At 37.5% G+C, this 24,637-nt stretch overlaps 1 protein-coding gene across 1 annotated transcript in view; it reads right to left on the bottom strand.

Annotated features, from left to right (window-relative positions):
• The window catches only part of luzp2 (leucine zipper protein 2), a 337,413-nt gene that overhangs the window by 76,345 nt on the left and 236,431 nt on the right, over nucleotides 1-24,637 (bottom strand). The window lies entirely within an intron of this gene.

Raw genomic sequence — 24,637 nt, 5'->3', positions numbered from 1 at the left:
TGTTATGTCTTTTCCTTCACATCTTAATTAAAGTCTTAATTTTACATGAGCCCCTGGATTTCAAAGCTAAAGCTGCAATGTTTGTTTGGTTTGCAGTACAAATTAGATTCTTTGCCTTCATTTCTTCTATTTAGTAGAACTGGCATTATAAGAAAAGAGGGGGCATTTGCAAAGTCCAGAGCAGGATGCAAAGTGCAAGAGACTGGTGCAAAACCACATTATTGTTTGCACGCTAGTGCCCTGCTGCACTTTTTTGAATTTTTGCAGGTCTCTGCGCTCTAAGATAGAAACTAGTGAATATACCACTGTCTGCATTTGGCAGCATTGCATTCTTGAATGGCGGCCATGGAGAAGCACATAGGCATACCCCTCACACACCTTACCAATCCCCAAACTTGAGCTTCATTCAGAGGCATAAGCAACAGCAGATGAAGGCTACTTCAGAGCCCTGTACTTACCACCTGCCCTTTGGCAGGTGGTTTGGGTAGGGCTGCTTTGAGTTGACCAGCACTGCACTTATTGACCCCTAAAACAAATATTTTTTGAATGAGCACTCAGAGGCTTTTGTGCCCCTAAGTGCTCTAGAATTTGTATCCAGGGGCCCCCTAACTGCTCTAGAATTTGTGCCAGAGTTTTTGTGCCCTTAAGTGCTCTCAAATTTGTGTCTAGGGTATATGCCCTGCGTAAAAAAAAAAAGACGCGGTCATGTAAAAAAAAGGCGCGGTTGTGTCAGAAAAAGCGCAGATGACAAAAAAATAGATGCGGGCGACAAAAAAAACCGCGGTTGACAAAAACAAATTGTGCAACAAATGCGTTTCGTGAATTTTTCGCTGTTTTGCATATTTTCTTGCCATTTCGCACATTTTATGGTGAAGCGAAATGGGACAGATTCACTCATCACTACTTATATCATCTTTTTTAAATTAGGAGGTATTGGTTCTGCCTATGATTGTGAACAATTGCTGCACAAAAACGTTTAAAAACTATGAACAAAAACATAAAACCCAAACAACTTCCCTACCATGTTGTCACTTTCTCTTTGGGTCTCACTGTTTCCTCTCTGACCTCTTTAAGTCTTTCTATCTATCTATCTATCTATCTATCTATCTATCTATTATCTATCTATATCTATCTATCTATCTATCTTTCTTTTCTATCTCACTCAGTCCCTTTCCCAGGGGCGATTCTGGGCATATCGCCGCCTGAGGCGGCTCCTGGATGCCACCCCCCTCCCCCGCTCCCCAGCGCTTACCTTCTGAGTGCAGGAGCGGGTCCGGGGGCGGTGAGATCGCTAGTGCAGAGAGCGCAATTCGGCTCTTAAAGTTACCAGGAGCGGCTTTTTGCTGCCCCTGGTAACTGGGGCGCTTCTGCCGCCTGAGGCGAGTTTCTCAACTCGCCTAATGGCAGAAGCGCCCCTGCCCTTTCCCCAACAACAGACAGAGACAACTCTCAGGTAGTTATTTGCAATCTTAACCAAAGTCTATACTGGAATATCAGAATCAGGAAACATTCAGGCAAAAACCTCAACTAAGTCACATTGGGTTTCCTTTATGATTGCTCGCGCAATCACAAATCTGCCCCTAAGGGTCCAGAACAAAATTAATACCCATGAACAAGGAAATCTGAAGGACCAAAGATAAAAATTTTTTCTGGGTTAAAACACCGAAACTGGTGACCCCTTAAATCCACTACAGGTATGGGATCCCTTATCTGGAAACCCATTATCCAGAAAGCTACGAATTACGTAAAGCCCATCTCCCATAGACTCCATTTTAATCAAATAATTCAGAATTTTAAAACTGATTTACTTTTTTTCTGTATCAATGCTTTGTCATTGATCCCAACTAAGATATAATTAATCCTTATTGGATGCAAAACAATCCTATTGGGTTTAATTCATGTTTTATTGATTTTTTTGTAGACTTTAGGTATGGAGATACAAATTACGGAAAGACCCCTTATCTGGAATACACTTGGTCCAGAGCATTCTGGATAAAGGGTCCTATACCTGTATATGCAAGTAAGCTTGAACCAAAATTGCTATATTAATACAACATTATGATTTTTTGTAAAATAGCATTTATTCTTAAACACCATCAATAATGTGATAATATCACACAGTTTTATTAAATACTGAATTAAAAAATCTACCCAAAAGTATGGAAACCTTTACTAAGCCAATAAACCAGTAGAGGACAAAACGCGAAATACGGCAAATAAATATTCTGCCAGGAACCAAAGTATTGTATGGTGAATTCTTTAATAATGGAAGTAATAAAGTTGGGTGACAAGTTATCTTATCGGACTACAATCTACTCATAAAAGAAGAAATAAAAAAATACTCATCGACAAAGATCATGTTTATTATTTTATGGCGACAATCACACATACACGGCTTTATGTCATGTTGCCTTTGTGGTAAATGAAGGACAAGGAGACAAGGATACTGAACCAGATGGTTATCTGTTTTTAATCTAAAGTTATAATGATGTATTGTGTAATTTATGTAGATTAAGTGCTGTGTAACATTCAGGCTCATCATTCATAAATGATATTTCTTGCTTAAGGGCCTACACTGAATATGTTATTTCTTTCACAAAGGACTAATCCAGTTTCTTCCCTCATAGTTTTTTTGTTTTAAATGCAAAATGTACATCATTGTATTTCTGGCACATTGAAATATGAATATCCATAATAATAGCTGGTCTGTGTGTTGTATGGATATATTTATTCTTGGAATATTGTAGTACAGGTATAGGACCTATTATCCAGAATGCTCGGGACTAAGTGTATTCCGGATAAGCGGTCTTTCTGTAATTTGGATCTCCATAACTTAAGTCTACTAAAAAATCAATAAAACATTAATTAAACCCAACAGGATTGTTTTGCTTCCAATAAAGATTATTTATATCTCAGTTGGGATCAATTACAGGTACTGTTTTATTATTACAGAGAAAAGGGAATCATTTAACCATTAAATAAACCCAATAGGGCTGTTCTGCCCCCAATAAGGGGTAATTATATCTTAGTTGGGTTCAAGTACAGGTATTGTTTTATTATTACAGAGAAAAGAGAATCATTTAACCATTAAATAAACCCAATAGGGCTGTTCTGCCCCCAATAAGGGGTAATTATATCTTAGTTGGGATCAAGTACAAGGTACTGTTTTATTATTACAGAGAAAAGGGAATCATTTAACCATTAAATAAACCCAATAGGGCTGTTCTGCCCCCAATAAGGGGTAATTATATCTTAGTTGGGATCAAGTACAGGTACTGTTTTATTATTACAGAGAAAAGGGAATTATTTAACCATTAACAGCCCTATTGGGTTTATTTAATGGTTAAATGATTCCATTTTCTCTGTAATAATAAAACAGTACATGTACTTGATCTCAACTAAGATATACAGTGGAGGAAATAATTATTTGACCCCTCACTGATTTTGTAAGTTTGTCCAATGACAAAGAAATGAAAAGTCTCAGAACAGTATCATTTCAATGGTAGGTTTATTTTAACAGTGGCAGATAGCACATCAAAAGGAAAATCGAAAAAATAACTTTAAGTAAAAGATAGCAACTGATTTGCATTTCATTGAGTGAAATAAGTTTTTGAACCCCTACCAACCATTAAGAGTTCTGGCTCCCACAGAGTGGTTAGACATTTCTACTCAATTAGTCAACCTCATTAAGGACACCTGACTTAACTAGTCACCTGTATAAAAGACACCTGTCCACAGAATCAATCAATCAGACTCCAAACTCTCCAACATGGGAAAGACCAAAGAGCTGTCCAAGGATGTCAGAGACAAAATTGTAGACCTGCACAAGGCTGGAATGGGCTACAAAACCATTAGCAAGAAGCTGGGAGAGAAGGTGACAACTGTTGGTGCGATTGTTCGAAAATGGAAGGAGCACAAAATGACCATCAATCGACCTCGCTCTGGGGCTCCACGCAAGATCTCACCTCGTGGGGTGTCAATGATTCTGAGAAAGGTGAAAAAGCATCCTAGAACTACACGGGAGGAGTTAGTTAATGACCTCAAATTAGCAGGGACCACAGTCACCAAGAAAACCATTGGAAACACATTACACCGCAATGGATTAAAATCCTGCAGGGCTCGCAAGGTCCCCCTGCTCAAGAAGGCACATGTGCAGGCCCGTCTGAAGTTTGCCAATGAACACCTGAATGATTCTGTGAGTGACTGGGAGAAGGTGCTGTGGTCTGATGAGACCAAAATAGAGCTCTTTGGCATTAACTCAACTTGCTGTGTTTGGAGGAAGAAAAATGCTGCCTATGACCCCCAAAACACCGTCCCCGCCGTCAAGCATGGGGGTGGAAACATTTTGCTTTGGGGGTGTTTTTCTGCTAAGGGCACAGGACAACTTATTCGCATTAACGGGAAAATGGACGGAGCCATGTATCTTGAAATCCTGAACGACAACCTCCTTCCCTCTGCCAGGAAACTGAAAATGGGTCGTGGATGGGTGTTCCAGCACGACAATGACCCAAAACATACAGCAAAGGCAACAAAGGAGTGGCTCAAGAAGAAGCACATTAAGGTCATGGAGTGGCCTAGTCAGTCTCCGGACCTTAATCCAATAGAAAACCTATGGAGGGAGCTCAAGCTCAGAGTTGCACAGAGACAGCCTCGAAACCTTAGGGATTTAGAGATGATCTGCAAAGAGGAGTGGACCAACATTCCTCCTAAAATGTGCGCAAACTTGGTCATCAATTACAAGAAACGTTTGATCTCTGTGCTTGCAAACAAGGGTTTTTCCACTAAATATTAAGTCTTTTTTTGTTAGAGGGTTCAAAAACTTATTTCACTCAATGAAATGCAAATCAGTTGCTATCTTTTACTTAAAGTTATTTTTTCGATTTTCCTTTTGATGTGCTATCTGCCACTGTTAAAATAAACCTACCATTGAAATGATACTGTTCTGAGACTTTTCATTTCTTTGTCATTGGACAAACTTACAAAATCAGTGAGGGGTCAAATAATTATTTCCTCCACTGTAATTACCCCTTATTGGGGGCAGAACAGCCCTATTGGGTTTATTTCGTGGTTAAATGATTCCCTTTTCTCTGTAATAATAAAACAGTACCTGTACTTGATCTCAACTAAGATATAATTACCCCTTATTGGGGGCAGAACAGCCCTATTGGGTTTGTTTCGTGGTTAAATGATTCCCTTTTCTCTGTAATAATAAAACAGTACCTGTACTTGATCCCAACTAAGATATAATTACCCCTTATTGGGGGCAGAACAGCCCTATTGGGTTTGTTTCGTGGTTAAATGATTCCCTTTTCTCTGTAATAATAAAACAGTACCTGTACTTGATCCCAACTAAGATATAATTACCCCTTATTGGGGCAGAACAGCCCTATTGGGTTTATTTAATGGTTAAATGATTCCCTTTTCTCTGTAATAATAAAACAGTACCTGTACTTGATCCCAACTAAGATATAATTAATCCTCTTTGGGGGCAGAACAGTCCTATTGGGTTTGATTAATGGTTTATTGATTTTTTTGTAGACTTAAGGTATGGAGATCCAAATTAAGGAATTACGTCAATTCCTGTTATCATTATTAAAGGGAAATAATCTAAGGCAATTTACAGAATTTGACTATTGCTACTAAATTAAAAAATGCTACTAAATCAAAATTGCTGTCTGTAGAAAAGTCATTGAGGCATAATACAAAAAAAAAATGACATTAGCCATACATGTCTATTAAGCTAAAGTCAGATAAGACCTAAATCTAATGCTCTGAATACTAACTTATGGAGAGTTTAATAATTAACTGACTCTAGAGTGTTTCAGTGTATATAATTTAATATTAACATTGCATGACCTTGTTAAGGAACCATACTGGTACTGTGTTAGAGAAGGTTCTGCACAAATATCCTTGCTTGTGTATTTGTATTTGCAAAGTTTTCTTCTCTAATATGTTGCATTCTAGAGCACAATAGCTGCCTTATTAACAGCATGGCCTTCAACTTACATTGTTGCTTTCTTATTTCATTTCTTTTTTAAACCAGCACTCTCACTCATCAATAATCCCTGCTATTACCCTTAGGGGATTAGGTGTTCGACTCATTATGGTTAAGCTATGCCAAGGGATTTAACGAACAGGAGCTCCATTTATAGAACAGCACTGAAACATCTACATCTTAATACTTCCAAGATATAGGAACTCGTCAGGATGATTAATACCCTGCCCTTATGGTTCACGTGAAAATGACATTTTTAAATCACTCTTTGAATATGATGTAACCTTTGGATGCTCTAGACCATTTTATTTGATACTGAATGAGTGCCCTCTTATTTATTTAAAGCCAGTTCATAAATTTAAATTGTTATGCAATTTTAACATAATGGAAATCTTTATACAGTCTATCTATAGTAGTTTAGCACAGCTAGTTTTTTTTAATTTTTTTTTATTTTTTTATAATGACAAATTGCTACATTAGTCAGACCAAGGATCCAATGTGCCTATAACATGCAATGGGAATGTTAATGTCACAGAAGTTTGTTATATTCCTTTCCATTGAATAACATGTAGTGATGAGCGAATCTGTCCCGTTTCGCTTCGCCGAAAAATTCGCGAATCTTTCAAATGATTTGCAAAACGGTGAAAAATCCACTAAGCAGCGAAAATGTCGCACATAAAAATTTTTTTTGACGCGCAACTATTATTTTGACGCTGCAACTATTTATTATCCCGCCGCGACTATTCTTTGACGCCGTGACTATTTATTTTGATGCCATGACTATTCATTGAGGCTGCGACTATTCTTTTGAGGTGCGACTATTTATTTTGACGCCGCAACTATTTATTTTGACACCGCAACTATTTATTTTGACGATGCGACTATTCTTTTGACCTGCGACTATTTATTTTGACGCCACGACTATTATTTTGACCCGCGACTATTTATTTTGACGTCGCGACTATTTATATTGACGCTGCAACTATTCTTTTGACCTGCGACTATTTATTTTGACGCCACGACTATTCTTTTGACCCGCGACTATTTATTTTGACGCCGCAACTATTTATTTTGATGCCAAGACTATTCTTTTGACCCACGACTATTTATTTTGACACCGCAACTATTTATTTTGACGCAGCAACTATTTATATTGACGCTGCAACTATTCTTTTGACCCACGACTATTTATTTTGACGCCGCAACTATTTATTTTGACACCACAACTATTCTTTTGACCCGCGACTATTTATTTTGACGCCGCGACTATTTATTTTGATGCTACAACTATTCTTTGACGTCACGACTAAAGACAGGCTTCAGTTCCCCATCAGGTCAGCCTCGCTTCTGGTTGGTTCCTATCCCATCTGTAGTGCCAACAGCTTCCCTGTGAAGTCTGGGAAAGCAGCCAGCAGGAATTGGAACAGATGGGAGGGACTAGTAGGGTTTTGGGGGAAGTATTTTCAATAAATCAGCCTGAAGCACAACTTTTTTAAAGCACATTCCTTTTATATTTAGAGAAGTATAATGCATTGAAGCATTCTTCATGGAGCTTATTTGGAGCTTAGGAGTCAATCATTTTCCACCGCCCATTTATAGGAATATGCATAAAACGGAGTCAGAAAATGTGGGTATTAAGCCCTGTACTGCACAGGGCTTACTCCTAAGGTTTTTATCATGATTTTTCCACAACGGACACAAAATATAAAATGTACAAATAATGCAAAACTCTTGATTGTTAATAAATCAGACCCAAGGGTGAACAGGCAAGGGGAACATCACAGTTCTATTCCTTTATTATAGAATTGTTAGATTTTTCTGTTGGAGAATGGTAGCAAACTGTGTGCATATTTATCAAATGTGAGATTACAGCTTGCCACAAACAAACTCACCAACTTTTTATTCATTCCAATGGGATTTTAAAAGTGTATTTATTTTACCATTCCAAAATATGCTTCTAAAAATCCCATAGGAATGAATAGAATGTTGATGAGTTTTTCTTTTGTGAGCTCTAAACTCACATTTTGATAAATACACCCTTAAGCATACAATACAAATTCTATAGAGTCTATCCCTACCCTTTTTCCGGTGACATCTTTCTGTTTGTGTGAAAACTTATAAATACACTAGTAATCAGTAATTATATTTGAACCTACACCTACAAATTAAAAATCAAAATCTATAATTGGTAATAATGTTGGTGTATATAGTTTATGAATGCGAGTGTATAGATAGGATAGATAGGTCAGTATAGGTTTATGTATGTGAGTATAGATAGGTCAGTGTGGGTCTTTATGTGAGTGGATAGATAGGTCAGTATGGGTCTGTATGTGAGTGTATAGATAGGTCAGTATGGGTCTGTATGTGAGTGGATAGATAGGTCAGTATGGGCCTGTATGTGAGTGGATAGATAGGTCAGTGTGGGTCTTTATGTGAGTGGATAGATAGGTCAGTATGGGTCTGTATGTGAGTGTATAGATAGGTCAGTGTGGGTCTGTATGTGAGTGGATAGATAGGTCAGTATGGGCCTGTATGTGAGTGGATAGATAGGTCAGTGTGGGTCTTTATGTGAGTGGATAGATAGGTCAGTATGGGTCTGTATGTGAGGGGATAGATAGGTCAGTATGGGTCTGTATGTGAGTGGATAGATAGGTCAGTATGGGTCTGTATGTGAGTGGATAGATAGGTCAGTATGGGTCTGTATGTGAGTGGATAGATAGGTCAGTGTGGGTCTGTATGTGAGTGTATAGATAGGTCAGTATGGGTCTGTATGTGAGTGTATAGATAGGTCAGTGTGGGTCTGTATGTGAGCGGATAGATAGGTCAGTATGGGTCTGTATGTGAGTGGATAGATAGGTCAGTGTGGGTCTGTATGTGAGTGGATAGATAGGTCAGTATGGGTCTGTATGTGAGTGGATAGATAGGTCAGTATGGGTCTGTATGTGAGTGGATAGATAGGTCAGTATGGGTCTGTATGTGAGTGGATAGATAGGTCAGTATGGGTCTGTATGTGAGTGTATAGATAGGTCAGTATGGGTCTGTATGTGAGTGTATAGATAGGTCAGTATGAGTCTGTATGTGAGTGTATAGATAGGTCAGTATGGGTCTGTATGTGAGTGTATAGATAGGTCAGTATGGGTCTGTATGTGAGTGTATAGATAGGTCAGTATGAGTCTGTATGTGAGTGGATAGATAGGTCAGTATGGGTCTGTATGTGAGTGGATAGATAGGTCAGTATGGGTCTGTATGTGAGTGTATAGATAGGTCAGTATGGGTTTATGTATGTGAGTTTACAGATACAGGTTGCAGTTGATGGACTTGTCTTGTTTCAACCCAACTTAACTATGTAACTATGTAAAAGCAAAGATCTGATTGGTTGCTACAGGCAACATCACTGGTAATATTTCTCAAATCTTAGTAAAAATGCCCTATTGTTAGAGAAAGGGAGAGAAGATAGGACAGAAGACGGGTGCAAAGAGAAGGGAGAGAGTATGTGTGGGGTTGTAGATGAAGGCAAATAGAAAAAGAAAGCCAGATAGAGAAACAAGAGAGAAGACGTACTGGGGAAGGGAGAGTAATGATGATGGGAAATGCTGAACCACACAAAAATATGTAAATTGTATTTTTACATTTAAGAACACCTAATTACTCTGATATGGGTACAAATATATAGGTCACCATTTTAAAAATATAAAGAAAACCTGATAAAGTTTCTCATTTTGCAAACCCAAGCACATTCAGAAAATTCAGCTATTCAGCAACATATCTGTCTGCATATTTTTAACATGTGACTGTTTCCTAACCAGCCCAGAGGGACACAGTACATTATAAAAACATCATGAACATTATCAAGCTGTGTCTATTAATAGTTCTGCAATGTATGAATTCACAGTACCGTTAGTTTCAGTATAAGATAACCAGAAGTATTATCTCATATAAAAAGAGCAAATGTACTAATGTCATCTTTTCAGTCAGTGATAGCACAATGACAGAGAGAACAGAAAGCTGGAAGTAGGAATATCGTTACCTAGAATTTAGAATCCCTAACTAATGTGCACATTCCCACATGTACAATTAACAGTTGTCTTGAACAGAAATAAAAAAATTGTTGCACGTGTAAAAAATGACATTCGTAAAAAAAATTGTTGCGCGTGTCATGTTTTTAAGCATACGTAATTTTTTTTATGCGCACAACAATTTTTTAGTGAACTTTTTTGACAATTTTTTTTTACATGCGTGACAATTTTTTGATGTGCACGTCAAAAAAAAATGATGCGTGTCAACAGGGAAAAGACTCTGCTCAAGCTACCGCCCTATATCACTAATAAATACTGACAAAGATTTTTGCCAAAATATTGGCAGAGCACCTTAACCTACAGTACTATTACCAAGTTTGATACACCCCGACCAGGTAGGGTTTATAAGGGGCCGAGATACGGCAGATAATATAAAAAGGACGGTAAATATGATAGACCAAGTAAATGCAAAAAATGGCAGACCATATTATTATCATTAGATGCTGAAAAACCGTTTGATCCCGTAGATTTGTCGGTATCTAAACACAACCTTGGAAGCATTTGGCATAAAAAGGTTCATTCTTTGATGTGATCAAACACCTTTATACCAACCCAAAGGCTGAAGTTAGAACAGGCTCACAAAGATCAACCCCCTTCTAAATCAGGAGTGGAACAAGACAAGGCTGCCCCTTGTCACACCTCCTTTTTGCACTATGTATTGAGCCATTGGAGCAGACATTACAAATATAGCAATAGGAGGGGAAACCTATAAATTAAGTTTATTTGCAGATCATATTCTCCTTACAATAGTCAATCCTCAAATATCTCTCCCTGGTTTTATAAAGATCATTTCAACAAAATGTGAAGCTTTAAACTTACACATACCCCCCACAGAGCAGCAACAATGGCTCAAATACCCCTGATTGATAAACTGAAAAAAGATATACAACTGTGGCAAGGGTACAGCATATCATGGTTGGGCTGTAGATACTGCTTAAAAATGAATATGCTGGCTAGAATCTTATACCTCTTCAGAACCCTCCCAAATAGTTATCCAAGATCAGAAAGACGTTCACTACTAAGGGCTATGGAACAGTTTATCTGGGGAAGGGAAAAAGCTAGAATCAGTAGGAAACTACTACAGAAAAGCAAATATAAGGGAGGCCTTGGGTTTCCAAAACTGGTTTCTTATTATAAAGCAGCCCAACTAGGTCAAATTCAAGCTTGGCATATGCTGGGACACACTAGAGCAAGCTCTACATCCAGCTACAAATTTAGCTGTAGTTTTATGGAAAACCATTATTCTTTCAGAAATAAAACAAGCACCCCCATGTGTAGCCACTCTCTACAGCTATGGGCAAATACAAAGATAAATTATGTAAACTACAATCCCGAATACGCCGATGTTTCAAAATGCAGCCTTTCCCTCTGGGACTGCTATCTCTGACTTCCAATGGTGGGCACAGAAAGGTATCACAAGAGTGGGTAGTTTGGTGGACAGACTTGCAAGCAAAATATGACATCCCCTATGGGAACACTACCGCTACATACAATTGTCTCGCTGACTGAAAGCATTCATAATTGGAGGCTGCGACGGAAGCTATACCAGCTACAAATTTGAATGAAAAAAAGGAGTGAACCTCAGGTATTCCATCTCTCGAATATATTACCATTTGATCCATGAAATAAATTTCATACCTCCTAAATTGCAAGAGCAATGGGCCCTCTAGATGAAGATTCATGGAATGAAGTGTATGAAAATATCACAAAAATTTCGACTAACACCCTATTAAAAGAGAATGGTTCTAAAACCATTGCCAGGCGGTACATGACACCTCAAAAATTGAACCCCCCACATGCTTTAGAGGATGTGGGAAGATAGGCACGTATTTGCACTTGTGGAATGCCCACAAGTAAAGAAGGTATGGGAGATGGTCTTCCAGGAAATGAATGCGTGTCATGACCTACAGTAGCCACAAATAGCCCTACTCAACCTACTCCCTTCAGAGGCCTCTTACAGCAAAAGCACTAAATGATTGATAATCAAAATATGCTCAGCAGCTAGAATGATCATAGCCAGACACTGTAAAGGCCCGATACCTCAATCTTGGTCAGATGTAGAGGCCAAATTGGGAGAAATAATGGTAATGGAAAAAATTATAGTGATGGTGAATAATAAAGTTAACAAATTTAGAGAAATTTGACAACCATACCTAAATAGACACTCAATCATAACAGGTATAGATCAGATTTGACAGTAAATACTAAAGCGCCAATGCCTGGCAACTCCACTGGGTACTTTCCGGACATATAGAAAAAGAATTGCACACACACAATGACTGCATGAATGTTCTTATATGTTTATTGTTTTATTGTTAATAATAAAAAAAAATGTCCTCACATTGAAACAACTGAACTAAGACTTCTGACATAAGCCACAGTGCTAGATAGTAATTTAATGTGTAGGTTTGTAAAAAAAAAAAAAGACATGCGCAACAATTGTTTTGACATGTGACAATTCGTGATGAGGAAATTTTTCTGGCAGGCATGGATTCGAATTTCTGCAACTAATTTCTGCATTTCGCCGTCGGCGAATTGTTTCGCAAAACTTCTGTGAAAACTTGCAGCAGAAAATTTGTGGTGCGTAAAATTTTTGTTGCGCGTCAAATTGGGCATGGGCGCATCAAAAAAAGGAGCGCAGTTGTGTAAAAAAGGGCGTTGTAACGTCAAATTGGATGTGGTTGCGTCAAAAAACTGGGGGCGACAAGAAAAAGATGCAGGCAACCAAAAAAGAAGCGGGCGACAAAATAGACGCGGGCGATAAAAAAAAATTTGCATCACTAGCGACAATTCTTTTTGACATGCAACAATTCTTTGTGCGAAACTATTACTTTTGATGTGCAACAAATCTTTTGCTGCAAATCCATGCCTGGTGAATTTTTTTGCCCATCACTATTAAACTTCTCTCTGGGGGGAGAGTAATTAACGGGAATCTACTCTACTCTCCATGTAGCTTCTTTTTGTGTTTGTTTTATGCATATTTATTCCATATGGGTGTCTGAAAAAATACCAGTGGTAAAAAGTTGAGCATTCTCTTTAATTAAACAAGTCTAAAAGAAAAAAAAAATGACATGGACTTTAGTGGCTGATTTCTCAGAATATTTTCACAGTTGGAAACCAGTCTTCATACACTCATATGTATACATTATACATCTGTCTGTTTAGTTCCCTGGACTGTAAGGTTATGCTAGAAACATAATTGCCTGTGTGGGGAAATTAGCACTAATATGAAAACTAACTAACCATACATAAATATATTTGATAGCACAAGCAATAACATTGACTCTAATTCCTTGAACACAAGTACCGACTTCTGTTCTGAAGTTTTCACAGCACTTTTATTTGACTCCCATTGATTTTATTCTCCTTTAGCTGATGCCAAGGTGTAACATTCATTCACTACAGACAGATTTAGTAGGTATGTTCGTTTTATTATAGCACAGCATTTATGGGATGTTATAAATTCCTTTGCCTTCCCATTAAAATTTAGCTCTGCCCTCTATTGAGTATTTATTAAAGCAAATCCAGTGTGAAATAATTTGTTTTCCGCAGCTAACAAATGAAATTCTGTAAAAATAGACAACTTTAAATTGCAGCTAATTTGAAATATTAATTTAATCATTTGAATATTATATCTGTACTGGATATAGATTAATACAGAATTGTTCCTGCATAGGAAGGGATATACTTTAGCTGCAAGCAAAGCACTTATTCACAATATATGCGGGATGTTTTTTCACTCGTAGAGATGTAGCGAACTGTTCGCCGGCGAACTAATTCGCGCGAACATCGGGTGTTCGCGTTCGCGCAAATTCGCAGACTTTTGGCGATGTTCGCCATTTTGGGTTCGCCACGGTTTTTTTTGGCATTTTTTTTTGGGGCGTTATTTTTTGGCGTTTTTTTTTTCCTTTCGTTATTTTTTGGCGTTTTTTTTTTTTTCTTTCGTTATTTTTTGGCGGTTTTTTTTGGCGGTTTTTTTTTTTTGGCGGTTTTTTTACAAAGTATTTTTCAGAGAAATTTTTGCTTGATCCCCCTCCTGCATGCCACTGTCCAGGTCGTGGCACCCTTTAAACAACTTTAAAATCAGTTTTCTGGCCAGAAATGGCTTTTCTAGGTTTTAAAATTCGCCTTCCCATTGAAGTCTATGGGGTTCGCAAAGTTCGCGAATATTCGCGAGTTTTGCCGAAAGTCCGCGAACGGGTCCGCGAACATTTTTGGCGATGTTCGCTACATCCCTATTCACTGGTTGTATTAAACTTTGCTCATAGGAAAGATCTGCACTAATGCCACTACAGGTATAGGACCCATTATCCAGAATGCTGGGGACCAAGGGTATTCCAGATAAGGGGTCTTTCCCTAATTTGGATCTTCATACCTTAAGTCTATAAAAAATCAATACAACATTAATTAAAATAAGATTATTTTGCATTCAGTAAGGATTAATTATATCTTAGTTTGGATCAAATACAAAGCACTGTTTTATTTTTATAGTGAAAAAGGAAATCAATTTTAAAAATCTGAATTATTTGATTTAATGGAGTCTATGGGAGACAGGCTTTCCGTAATTCGAAGCTTTCTGGATATTGGATTTCCGGATAAAGGATCCCATACCTGTATAAGCTAGAAAGGACCTCTAAATCACTTCTAATGATGAGCGATATTTTTCGCCAGGCATGGATTTGCAGTGAATTTCCGCATTTTGCCATTGGTGCGTAAAATTGGGCGCAGTTGGGTCAAATTAGGCGTGGTCACGGCAAAATGGGCTCGTCGTGGCAAAAAAAGACGAGCACAACAAAAAAGGGCAGGGGCGACAAAAAAAAGGAACAAGTTGCAACTAGTGATAAGCACATTTCTTCGCCAGACATGCATTTGCAGCAGATTTCTGCATTTTGCCATCGGAGAATTGTTTCGCGAAACTTCCGAGAAAATTTGCTGCAGTTGTGCCAAAATAGGTGTGTCAAAAATGGGTGCTGTCGCGTAAAAAATATGATGCAGGAGACAAAAAGGTTGCACGACGAATGCATTTAGTGGATTTTTCACTGTTTCGCAAATTTTCTTGCTGTTTTGCAAATTTTACGGCAAAGCAAAATGGATCAGATTTGCTCATCACTAGTTGCAACCATTTTCCAGTCTTCCTCCTTGAACTGTTTTTTTTCTATTATTCTCCTCCTCCTTAACTCTCCTCTTTTATGTAGTTCTCTGTTTACCCCCATCTCTATGTTCTCTTATGGCAAATTGGAAAAACTTTCAGCGAGTCATTGACTTTTTGCAAATTTTCTCCATTTTGTGAATTTTTGGGCGAAACCAAAATTTGACAGAATCGCCGATCACTACTCACAATCAACTAAACTAGCTAACGTAGGATATTTTCTTAATCAGTCACAACTTAGGTAACCTATTTCCTAAATATGAGAGAGAAAAATATTTTGAAGGAGAAAAATTGAAAACATGAGAAATTTCACCAAGAATTCTTGACTTTTGATGAATCTATTGCATGTATTTATTTCTTTTTAAAAATAATATTTTTAAGAAGAGCGGTTCAGTTTGATAAAAATTTCAAATAAAAGCACAAAAAAAGACAAAATGTCTTATATTGTTTGCAGCTCTTTTACAATAAAGAAAAAAGTTGTATTATGACAACTGTATATGACTTTTTCCAGGCAAAACTAACTCCACTCTTTTGGAACATCCTAAGCTTTTGAACTTGCAGGCACATCCTACCGCACAGTACAGTGTAATCCACTTTCAGATTTATGATTGCATTTGTAGATTGCAGGATTATACTAGTTTGCTCAAACTGTTAGCAAACAAGTATCTAACATTGTACTTGGCAGTAAAAACACATTAACAAGAGCAGGGAGCAAGACATATGCAGAGCACGCATAAGAGAATTCTTATTGGAGACATTCAGAACTGCATTGAATCTGTAATTAAGCTGTGGGCCAATAACCCTGGCGAGTTTAGAAACACATTGGAAGTGGGCCAAGGGCAGCTACATAAAAAGACTGTGAAAAGAAATGCAGAATTCAAGAAAATATAGAAAAATATACCTACGACTAATTTACTAAATAAAGATGTTAAATTGCCTTTTAAACAGCAATATTAGATAATATGAGGATGGAGCAGAAAGCCATGCAATAAGCTTTTACTCTTTTACTTCAAGGCTGTGGCACCTTTCCGAATACATGTTTTGGTAGAAAACACAAAAAATATTTAACAAAATTAGGATCAATTTGCTGTAAGTATCCCAGCCAAATTTCATGGTTTTGAATTAAGAAAATCACTGCCTTAGGAAATATTGATTTTTCTCTAATATACATATAGCATTATGCAAATAGTTTCAGTGCAGAATGTAGTGATAATTATACTTTGTATTAATAAAATGAATAATGTCAGCATCTCTAACCAAGAAAGATGTCATTATTAGTGATGGGTGAAATAATTTGGCAATCATGGATTCGTGACAAATTTCAGCATTTGGTCAAAATATTTCAGACAGCACAACAAGTAAAGGGCACTTTACTTGTTGTGCTGGCTGAAATATTTTGACAGGACTGTGTGGAGAGTTCCGACTTTCTAGGCTGTGCACCAAGTAGTGATTCTCTGGAGGAGGTAAGGGTGTGCTGGTGTAAAAATTTTTTTCCAAATTTCAGCATTTGGCCATTGGCGGATTATTTTGCAAAACGGACGACAAAATCCGGTGCCCCCTTCAAAAATAAAATCACGTGCATCAAAAAAAAATTGTTGCTCGCGTGACATTTTTACTGTTTTGCAGAATTTTTTGCCTTTTCATCTGAGCCCCTTACCACCTGGCAAGCATTCCCTTCCTCTGACCTTTGTGCTATTGCACCCCTTTTTATCCACTCCCAAGCCACTTGTAACTGTACCTGGTGGTCTAGGGGGTCGGCGGGGACGCCCGTCACTTCCTGTGCGGGGGCGCACACGCGCATAGAGAACACTCACGGTGGGCGTCCTCGCACAGGAAGCGGCGGGCATCCCCGCTGACCCCCTAGACCACCAGGTACAGTTACACCACTCCTATCACACCACCCTTGCTACTGCCCAGTAGTGATGAGTGAATCTGCGAAACGCATGTTTTTTTTTTTGTCGCCCGCATCTTTTTTGCCGCCCGCATCTATTTTTTGTCGCCTGCGCATATCTATGTTGTTGACCAAGCCCTTTTGTTGATGCAACCGTGCACAATTTGACGCTGCAAATTTTCACTGAAGTTTCGCAAAACAATTCACCAATGGCGAAATGCAGAAATTTGCTGCGAATCCATGCCTGGTGAAAAAATTTGCTCATCACTACTGCCCAGTTTTCCTAGTTCTCCTTGTCTTCCTAGCTAGTCAATACTCCCCTTCCTTTAACCCTTTGGTGTCCGTGGTGCTCATTCAAGGGACATTGTGACATAATAATCCACGATATCAGTTTAATACTTTTCTGGACTTGAATATTTTAAGATTCCCTTATTTCTCACAAAATTTCTTGTTTGTTAAAATACTCAGCAAAACTTTTTTTATACTTATGAAACTTTTCTATACAAAATAATGGGGAAAAAATTGGGAGTTATCAACTACTATTGACTACATGGAGTGAAGAAATAGTTCCATTGAAACATTTATTCATATCCTCATTGGTTTGATTCTTATCAGGTCGTCTCAGCTTACAATAAGTGATAAACGAATCTGTACGTTTTGCTTCGCCAAAAAATTCGGGAATCTTTCAAAAGAGTTGCGAAATGGGAAAAAAATTACAAAACAAGGGAAATGGTGTGCATAAAAAAATGACACACCGAATTTTGTTGTCCGTTCCACGAATAAATCCACCACTGCTGAAATGCGGAAATTTGCCGCAAATCCATGTCTGGTGAATCTGCTCAAAAGTTTTTTCTTCAAGCTTGAGCATCTCCAACCTTTGATATCTCAGTGTTCAAATATCTCAAAAATATATATTTTTTTTATTATGGTACTATATGTCCCACATTTAGTCCTGAATTAATTTCTGTGAAGTTAATATTTTATACATAACATAGCAGATGGGTCACCATCTAAATTAAATTCAAAGATATGTCATAATCTTTAAAGCCACTTCAGGCGCTTGTGGAAAATTTGAGATTGGATTTTTCCAGTTCATTAAAACTGTAATAACATTTTTATAGCTCAGGGCTGCTTTGCGAAACATATGCAACAATTTGCTCATGGCAGGAGCTAGTCCTCATAACAATTACACCCCAGCTCTGGTTTTACTTGTAAATATATTTATTTGTAATGTTTTAGCCATGATCTGTTAGAAACGCTTCAAACTTTTTTCCTTTTAAACAAGTTGTTTTAATATTACCATTTGTTTTTATTGGAAAATTGGTAAAAGCTTATTTAGACATTCTATATAGTGAAGAGCGAATCTGTCCCATTTCGCTTCACGGAAAATTCACAAATCTTTTAAAAAATGTACAAAATGCTGAAACAGCAAAACGTTCACGCCGTGAAAAAAAAATTGTTGCAGGCACATCAGAAAAGGCACAGTCGCTTCAATTTGAGTGCGCTCCTGTCAAAATGGATGTGGGTGCGTCAAAATAGGCCCTGTCGTTTCAAAATGGTTACAGTAGCATCAAAATAGGCGTGGCTGTGTCAAAAAAGTTGCATGTGAACAAAAAGTTGTGCGACGAATGTATTTAGCGAATTTTTCAACATTTAGAGCTATTTGTCCATTAAAACTAGAATAATGTTTGGCATTCATTGAGTCCATGTTGAAAAAAAAGGGTATACTACCCCTTTAAATCATAACAGAATGGATTGCTATTTTACTGTATGAAGATTAGAAACATAAAACAGTTAGAAATAACATCTTGACATATCAAAAAGAGGTCTGTTTGGTTTTGCTGAAACAAAACCATTTCTTTTTTTCTGATAAAGAATGACTGAAATACTCTTAATTTTACACATGAGTAAAACATCATCACCCTATGGCAGAAGTGTGATACAATAATTGACTATAATGGAAGCAAAAAAAGGAAAGTTTGACGTTTAAGATAAAATAATATATCTTTTCTGTGCACAGTTTGACCTTCTTCAATGAATTATGACAGAACAAAAGGAAATAAAAAATAAGCCCAGGGTTAATATGCTTAGTTGTAGACCAAAGAATAAATACTGCAATTCTAGCTTTTTAACAAAAAAGATGTTGTAAAACCCAGAGAAGGATATGAGCACTTATAATGCAAAACTTTTACTATCACTAGTACAAAGCCCTCTGTATAAACTAACTCCTTCCACCCTCCCTAGCTGCAGCCATTGTTAGACCTTTAGATAAGGAGCAGCTCATTATACAGATTCTTAGTGGACTAATAATTTGTTTAAGTCACTTTTACAAAACAGTAAATTATATTGTAATGGGGATTGCTTTCAGTTTCATTTTCTGCCTAGTTTAGTGTAACAAAACACTATTTTTTAGATAAAAAATATGCCTTTTAATTGAAATAATGGTGAAGAACAGTGCTCAGAAATAGTGATGGGTGAAATAATTTGGCTGGCATAGATTTGCAGAGAATTTCTGTGTTTTGGCATTGGCGGATCACTTCACGAAACTAAAAAGTCACGCACTTCAAAGAAATGACGCGCACAATAATTTTTTTAAATGGTTCAGATTCGCTCATCATTACCCATGATATCTTTATAATTGTATTCATCTATAAATTGTTATTTTAAACACTAATTTACTGGGGCTGATTTTATAGGTGGGTGTCCACCATTTCTTTCCTTTCAAGTGTATGATATCTGCACAATGTCACATTATGGGGCCGATTTACTAATCCACGAATGGATCGAAAGCGTCCGAATGCGTTTTTTTTCTCGCAATGATTGGTATTTTGCGTTTTTTTCATCGCCGTCGAGACTTTTTCGTAAATTGCCGTGACTTTTTCGTAGCCGTTACGACTTGCGCGAATTGTCGTGACTTTTTCGTAGCCGTCATGAAAAAATCGGAAAGGTTTGCCCGCCGTTTACTAGCGCTCAATATAAAAAAGGTGCAACAATTCGCGCAAGTCGTAACGGCTATGAAAAAGTCGCGACAATTCGCGCAAGTCGTAACGGCTATGAAAAAGTCGCAAAAAATACGAAAAAGTTGCAAAATGTTCGTTTCCAATGCGATTTTTTTCCCATTCGGGATTCGGATTTGTGGATTAGTAAATCAGCCCCTTAGTAAGTGCATTCATTTCACCTAAAATACATATATTGAATAAATGTAATCAAAAAAGTATCATCATTTTTTTTTAATTCAGATTTTCCATACTTATATTTATCTAAAAAAAGTTGAAAATTTGGATAAAAACATTTGGATAAAAAAATCCATCAACTAAAACCAGGCAAGCTTGTATAGGAGTCAGTGGGAGGTGTGTTTTCAACACTTTTTTTTAACAATGTTTTAAAAACCAATGGAACAATAACATTTCCGCTGCTTCAAGTTTTTCTGATTCAAGTTTTTTCAAACAAACAACTGGGAAAAAAGCAATTGCAAAAACAACTCAATCGAGATTTTTCTTTTTCTACACTCAAGTTTAGCAAAATAATTTAATTTAAAAATCAATACAGGCTAACTGTATCTTACTACAAATGTATTACATTGTTTATAAACACTCGCTCTGTTTACTTGATAAACAAAATGATTTACCAGGCATGGATTTGCGGAAAATTTCTGCACATTTATCAAAATTAATGATGAACGAATCTGTCCCGTTTCGCTTTGGCGGAAAATTTGCGAAACAACAGGAACATTTGTGAAATGGTGAAAAATCAGCGAAATGCAATTTTTCTGTGATTTTTTTTTTGCCATGACTGGGCCTAATTTAATGCAAAGTAGTTTATTTTTGACTTGCTATTAATTTTTCTGCTGCAAATTTTCAGTGAAGTTTCCCGAAACAATTACAACATTCAGAATTTTGCTGCCAATCCATGCCTGGCAAAAAAATTCATGCACCACTAGATGAGACAGATTACATTTCCAACAGCAAATAGTTTTGGGCACTAGCGATGGGCGAAATAATTCGGCAGACATGGATTCGTGGCGAATTTCTACATTTCGCCATTGGCTGATTTTTTTGTGACTAAATTGGGCGACTAAATTCACCACGGAAAATTGTTGTCCATGTCAAAAGAATTGTCACGAGCATCAAAAAAGAAATGTCTCTCTTGTCAAAATGAATTGTTGCGTGTCAAGTGTATTGTTGTGCGTTACAAGAATTGTCGCACATCAATAGAATTGTCCTGCGCCAAAAAGAATTGTCTCTCATTAAAAGAATTGTCTCTTGCATCAAAAAGAGTTGTCTCTCATCAAAAGAATTGTCTCTTGCGTCAAAAAGAACTGTCTCTCATCAAAAGAATTGTCTCGCGCCAAAAAGAATTGTCTCTTTCATCAAAAAGAGTTGTCTCTCATCAAAAGAATTGTCTCTCGTGTCAAAAAGAACTGTCTCTTTTATCAAAAGAATTGTTGTGCATCAAACGTATTGTCATGCATCACAAGAATTGTCACACGTCAATAGAATTGTCTTGCGCCAAAAAGAATTGTCTCTCATTAAAAGAATTGTCTCTTGCATCAAAAAGAGTTGTCTCTCATCAAAAGAATTGTCTCTTGCATCAAAAATAACTGTCTCTCATCAAAAGAATTGTCTCGCGCCAAAAAGAATTGTCTCTTTCATCAAAAAGAGTTGTCTCTCATCAAAAGAATTGTCTCTCGTGTCAAAAAGAACTGTCTCTTTCATCAAAAGAATTGTTGTGCATCAAACGTATTGTCATGCGTCAAACGTATTGTTGCACACGCCAATTTTTTTTTTTTGATGCGCAACATTTTCACTGTTTCATGAATTTTTCGGCAAAGCAAAACGGGACAGATTCGGTCTTCACTATTGGGCACATGTTGTTCATATTCATTCTTAAGCAAAAGAGTGAAAGAAAGGATAAGGTTTTTTTCCCCCTAAGGGTGTCTGTGGGCATTTTCTTTGTAATGATAATATCTACAGAATAAAGGAAAGTACATGGTTTGAAATATTCTCATACAATACTCGTAAACTGCTATAATACTAGTCAAATGGAGCTTTTGTTTTTAGAGGTATATTATTTTACATAGCTTTATACATATGCCACTTTTATGTCTCCCTACACCTCCTTACTCCCAAAAGATAGATTGTAAGCTCCATGTGGCAGGAACGAATGAGTACTGAGTAATTCCCACTAGTTTTATATTTGCAGTACAGGTATATAAACGGCTATTGGACGGAATGCTGTTTTTCTTTTTTAAGGTGGTACCATGAACTTATTCTCCCCTACAGTGACTACTTATGTTCTTAGACCTCCAGTTGATAGTTGTGTTATCTGAGATTGTCAGATATAGGGCAGAAATTCAGTTAGCTAAGCAGCCAGTGAAGTGCCTGTAGGATGCTCGGGGGACCTAGATGGAATTCTGCCTTTGTCTGCATGAAGAAGGGTCATTAAACCTAAATAGCCTCTCTAGTCATTATGGAGGAGAGATCGTTTAAGGAATAAAAGAAGTTGGTGTTCCTGCAAAGGTAAGGTCTTAGCGTGACTACTCATGTAAAGTAAATGAACCCAGACTTCAGAATGTAAGTCATTGTGACCTCTGTATTCTATTATAGTGTCCTTTTCCTGTATTTTACTTACTCTTGTACAGTTTTGAAACCAATACATGGAACCGTGATTACTGCAACATAAACCCAATTAAATGCAGCCATGCCAGGGCTCAAATAATCCTAAATCTGGCTTCACCATAAGAATAATGCCTATGTGTTTCTATATCAAATGCTTTGGCTTTATAATAAATGTACATGGCCTTTCATTATCTCATTACATACATGCTAAAGGAAAGAAAACGACTTTTGTAAATGTAACACTTGTTTGGCTAGGATATGGCAAAACCCAGGCTAGTGATAGGTATAGAGCATGTGTTACATGCGACCTTAATGCACAGGAGTGGGCCTCCGCTATATGGGAGGTATTAATGGAGCTGAGGGTGTAGTTGAACTACAAAGCTTGTGTGGTGCAGATAGAATAATGGACGCCAGAAAGGTTCTTGCTCATGAACTATAGTACAAGTTTATTGGACAAGGCACAACTTAATAGTGCAGCAGGGATTATACTCACAGACACAGCAGGTTGAATGGTCACAGTGAATAATAGCAGATGTGACACTTAAGGAACAGTATAACCCACTTGGAGGATATGCAGAGTATTAGCTGTATGCCCAGGAATGGATGCCCTTTACTGGAACGGATCCCCTCCAGCCAACTATGGTTCAGGGTGAGGAACTGCCTGAAACCTGCGTCTTAACTGTGGTCCCTACAGCAAGGCATACAGAGCCTGGGTTATACTAAACCCTTACAGTCTCCTTTGATGGGGCTAGTGCTGCCCTTACTAAATAAGCTATCTATGCTCACCACTCCTAGAGGGTGCTATTAAGTAAGACTGACTGTGCTGGCTTGTTCTCATTCACGGGGCCCTGTCCCCGACTTTAGAAACAGCAGGTTCTCTTTACTGGGGCCGAATGCCTCAGGCTCAGTGACGTGCAGCCTTGAGACAACAGCAGCCAAAGAGGAAGACACTTCCTTGTGCAAGACACTATATAGTCTGCCAAGGGGAGTGGTCAACCTAAGCTAAACCTATAGGGGGTAGCCTAATAACTGTAATCTGAGTGTAGAGGGCTCTGCCCTATAACAGCACAGATAAGATAAGGATAGGGGATAACACCATAGGGAGCTTAACCCTATGGGTCCCTACATAAACTTAATTAGAGTGAAAACTACACAGTGTTACCTGTGATAAATACCATTAATAAGATATTCTGTAATCTCTGCTGCTGAAGACAAAATGTGAATCAGAACATATGTGGTAATTAAACAACCATATTACCAGCTAATATAAGTGAGAAACCAGGGAACCCTAATGACTCCATGACTAGTGATGAGCGAATCTGTCCCGTATTGGTTCGCCGGAAAATTTTCAAAACGGCGAAAAATTCCCGAGACACGTTTGTCGTATGACTTTTTTGTTGCCCACATCTTTCTTTTTTTGTCAAGACCACATTTTTTTTTTTGCCACAACTGCAATTTTTTTTTTTCTGCGCCAAATTTTCGTGGAAGTTTCGCAAAACAATTCGCCAATGCTGAAATGCAGAAATTTGCTGCAAATCCATGCCTGGTAAAAAAATTGGTTCATCACTATCCATGACTGGTTTTGGTGTGGATCAAAGCATTACTATGACATTGCTGATATGCAAAATTACTTCTTCACTGTAAATGTGAGCGTAAATGAGTGTGAGTGCTTCAAATGCTTAGGCAACTGTTCCAAACCGTATTATTACACTAAAAATCATGAAAAGACTGTACAGGTATGGGGTCTGTTATCCAGAATGCTTGGGACCTGGGGTTTTCCGGATAAGGGGTCTTTCCATAATTTGGATCTCCTACCTTAATCCTGCTAAAAAAAATTATTTAAACAGTAATTACACCCAATATTATTGTTTTGGCTCCAATAAGGATTAATTAGATCTTAGTTGGGAT

Source organism: Xenopus tropicalis, chromosome 4 (assembly GCF_000004195.4).
Source record: "Xenopus tropicalis strain Nigerian chromosome 4, UCB_Xtro_10.0, whole genome shotgun sequence".
Taxonomy (NCBI): domain Eukaryota; kingdom Metazoa; phylum Chordata; class Amphibia; order Anura; family Pipidae; genus Xenopus; species Xenopus tropicalis.
The sequence above is the reverse complement of the archived record's forward strand: the minus strand, read 5'-3'. Positions and strand labels throughout refer to the sequence as shown.